Genomic DNA, 4,307 nt, shown 5'->3' with positions numbered 1-4,307 from the left:
ATTAAACATAACAGAAATGAGTTCTATCATCGCTACTAATGTATACAAACAACCACTACATGACCAGTCGACAGTTCTTTCACTATAGACAACTGAAAGAACTAACATCATCATTTTGTTCAATTTTGTACGGAATATTATATTTTATTTAATCTGTACGAAATATTTAATTATATTTTGTTCAATCTATATAAAATAGAATTATTTATTTCATACCAATTGCATGAAAAACCTCGAAAAAACATGAAAAAAAACAAAAATTACCTCAATTCCAAAGTCTTTCAAGTCAAAATAAATCTTCAATTGCAATCAAAATATGTAGTCTAATTTGATTAGATACACGTGACACTAATAAAAAAAATCAAATTTATTTGAACTAAAATAATATCAACAATGGTTTAGAGAAAGTAATAAAAGTGAGGGTTAGATATTTTTTTTAGAATGAAAAAATGAAATTAACAGAATTGCGTCAAGTGAAATCAGATTGCATTTTAGCAACCGTGAAAAAGAAACATGCTTGAGATTTTATCGCCGGGTATTGTACAATAAGGACTTTCATCATATGGCTACCGATCGCTTCCTGGTTATATGTTCATACGCTTACGATGTAAGTACTATACGAAATGTAAGTACTACACGTTCATACGCTTCCTTCACTAGAAATGTTTTTTTTTTGGGTTCTATTACGAGGAGACTAATTTTCGGTGCGATTTTGCATGAGTATCTCGATGGCAACATCCCTCCCACTTGAGGTTTTTTCTATATCCAAGGTTCAAAATCGAGACCTTGGTTAAGTAGCAAGAGTCGCTTAACCACTCATGCCAACCTCAGTGGGTTCGTTCCTTCGCTAGGAATGTGGGTGTTACTTTCTAACTTTCCATTTTGGAGCAATGTGGGTTTTTCTTTCTAACTGTCTATTTTGGAGCAATGTGTGCTTGTAATTACTGGCGTCCAGTTTAGGTTGTACGTGTGGTTTTTATTGTGTGGCTTGAGGGCAATTTGTTCCGGTGTAGTTTTGTCGTGGAGATGACTGTTCAAGTGTGTATTGATTGTTGTAGCGTTGTCAACGATCTCGTACTCGGAAGAGTGTGGCTTGTGAGAGTCTCGCTGTCTTCAGGCCTGGTCATTAATGGATGCATAGGTATACATGTATCTCTACATGCATATTACATGAAACGACGACGTTTCTTAATAAAAGAAACACGCTCTATTTATATTACCTGCCCAGATTTTTTGCCATTTTCTCTCTCCTCTAACCTCTCTCCATTTTTCTCTCTCCTCTAACCTCTCCCCAATTCCTCTCTCCAGGATCTCGAATTTGCAGATGACTTCGCCGGAGTTCAGAGTGTAATTTGCGGATGAATATTGCCCTATGTTCTGATTATTTTGAGTAATTTTGTTATTTTATTGTGTAATTTGTTGATGTTGTGTATTTTCGGTTTGATTTTTTTACAGTTCAAAGAACGACGTCGGAGAACGCGTTTGCTAGATCGGAGTCGTTTTGAGCTGGAGAAGAAGATGAAGAGGCGCTTCATTGGGAGGCGGTTGAGAGGCTTCCTACCTACGCTAGGGTTCGCCGTGGAGTTAACCGGAAGGTTCTAGGTGATATTAAAGAGATCCATGTTGGTAAACGTGAAGCTGATGAAAATTATTTTGGATCGACTTTTTAACTCCGTTGAGAATGATACCGAGTTGTTCTTCGAACTGATTTGAAGATTCGCCGATGAGACCATAGCAGGTGTTAATTTACATTCTCGTTTCTTCATAATTAGTTTACTTACTCTTTTTTTGGTGAATACGATTAGTTTACCTGCTTTTTTGAATAAGATTAGGTTACTTACTTTTTTTTTTTGGTGAATACCTTGGAAATGATGAACTCTATGAAAGTGAACCTAGCTTCGGTGTGCAAGTTGTGCAAGTATGTCAAATGTTTCTGTTGTGACTTTGAAATTTAATCATGTTCAGATTTTATAAGATGATGTTCATTATTTTTACATAATGATCTAAAGTGGTGTGTTCAAAATTTGTCATGTTCAAATTGTAACAATAGATGTTCAAATTAATATTGTTAATGAAATCAATTATAATACTTTTGAGTGATGTTCAATTTTTCAACTCTCTTATCCAACCTATGTTGAATCATGTCCAACTAAATTGAACTAATAAAACTATTATATGTTCAATCTTTTGTGGAATGTTCAGTTTCTCAACTTTTATGTTCAACTTATATAAAATGATGTTCAACTAACCTTAACTTAAAAAATTAATATATGTTCAACTTTTGTATGATGTTCAGTTTCTCTAGTCTCATGTTCAACTTATAAAGAATTATGTACAAAATCATGTTCGACTAAAAGGCTAGCCATAACAGTAATTAGCAGCTGTTCATTATTCTTTACTAAAAGATCAAAAATGCGTTGTATAAATATTGTCATGTTCAGTTTATGATTCACCATGTTCAATTTATAAAAGATGATGTTCACAAATAATAACACTTTTGTGTGATGTTCAGTTTCTTAAGTTTCATGTTCAACATAAAGAACCATGTTCAACTTATAAAACTATGATATGTTCATAAATAAGAACACTTTTGTGTCATGTTCAGTTTCTCAAGTCTTATGTTCAACTTATACAGAATAATGTTCATATATTTGCCACCTCCTTGTATAAAAGAGAGCAGTTAATATATTTGCTTCTTAATCTTTTGGAATTGTTTCCTTGTTGCGAGCTTTTGGTTAGTTGATTGGAATGCGGAAAACTAATATATTTTTTTTTTTGGAAAACTAATATATGTTCAATACTTTTGTGTGATTTTCAGTTTCTTACATATCATATTTAATTTATGAAGAATTATGTACACATTCATGTTCACTTTACTGAAAGATCAAAAGTAGCGATGTCTAAATATTGTCATGTTCAGTTTATAGTTCATCATGTTCAACTTCTAAAATATGATGTTCATAAATAAGAACACATAAGAACACTTTTGTGCGATGTTCAGATTCTCAAGTCTCATATTCAACTTATACAGAATCATGTTCAACTAAATTCAACTTATTAAACTATGATATGTTCATAAATAAGACTTTTGTGTGATGTTTAGTTTCTCAAGTCTTATGTTCAATTTACACAGAATCATGTTCAACTAAATTCAATATATTTTCAATAATTTTGTGTGATGTTCAGTTTCTTAAGTCTCATGTTCACATATATATATATATGTTTGATTTCTGGGTTTGTAAATTTGAATTATTGTTAAAATATTTAATACTCGATTCTGGAGTAAATGTGTTTAAATTAGTAATAGGTTTTTTTTAGTTTCTAAACAAAATCACCTATTATTCTTAGTTATGTTCAATTTTTAAAACTCAATGTTCAGTTTTAGAAATTTAATGTTCATACTATGTTTGATATCCTGTCAAGTTCATTTTTAATTAAAAAAATGTTCTATGATCAATTTTCAGAATTTAACAAGGAGGAAAATAGACAGAATCGGAGAAGAAGTGGAGGAGAAGTTGGTGAACTCAATCCGTCTGCATTTGGTGGTAGAAAATTTATCGACGAAGAAGGGAAAATAAGAACTATTAAGATGGAGAAAAGTTGCAGATGAGAGAGAAAGAAACATAGAGGAAAGAGGAACATAGAAGAAGAAAAAGATTCATCAATGTTCATATTTTTTATTTGTTTATTTTCCGAATAATAATTTTCTACCGAAATGTAGCGTAGTGATTAAACTTGTGCAGACGTACTAGAGTTTTTGATATATTAATTAATATTATTTAATTAGTCTAAATATTATTTCTCAAAAGATAAGTATGAAGAATGATATTTTTTTCATGTTCATTTTTTTTATCATCATGTTCAATTTTAACTGTTTCACGATGTCTAAAAAACCTCATATCCACCCAACTCTGCATGCATAGGTATGCAGCCAAAAATCTGGGGGTCCTAGGGGTAGGCAAGGGGTGTGATCGCCTAGGGCCCAAGGTGGAAAGGGGCCTAAAAATATAGCATGTCCAGTAAATTAGTACTAGTAATAAACAACACATTAAATGTAGATGTTATTTCCTTGGCTCATTGGCAAAAAGTAGGTGATAAAGACTTCTATGTTTTTTTTTTTATTCGTTCCTTCATTGTTTTTCTTGTTCACTTTCATCTCCCTTTATTCGTTCAACTCTTTTCTTTTTTTAACTTTGTCAATATTTTTATTTTTGTGTTTGTTAGCTTGTTATGTACTGTTTTATTTAAATTTATTATTTAGCAACTAATTTTCTCATTTATAATACTTGTACATATATGGTCTCAAT

At 31.4% G+C, this 4,307-nt stretch overlaps 1 long non-coding RNA gene across 1 annotated transcript; it reads left to right on the top strand.

Annotated features, from left to right (window-relative positions):
- The first annotated feature begins 233 nt into the window (after window positions 1–233).
- Window positions 234–3,837, top strand: LOC130465890 (uncharacterized). The gene is made up of 3 exons (XR_008925904.1): window positions 234–1,347; window positions 1,456–1,738; window positions 3,465–3,837. It is a non-coding gene; the product is annotated as an uncharacterized lncRNA (long non-coding RNA).
- Window positions 3,838–4,307: the final 470 nt, after the last annotated feature.

This window comes from Spinacia oleracea, chromosome 1 (genome assembly GCF_020520425.1).
Source record: "Spinacia oleracea cultivar Varoflay chromosome 1, BTI_SOV_V1, whole genome shotgun sequence".
In the NCBI taxonomy this organism is placed as follows: domain Eukaryota; kingdom Viridiplantae; phylum Streptophyta; class Magnoliopsida; order Caryophyllales; family Amaranthaceae; genus Spinacia; species Spinacia oleracea.
This window is presented reverse-complemented; position numbering and strand designations above follow the sequence as displayed.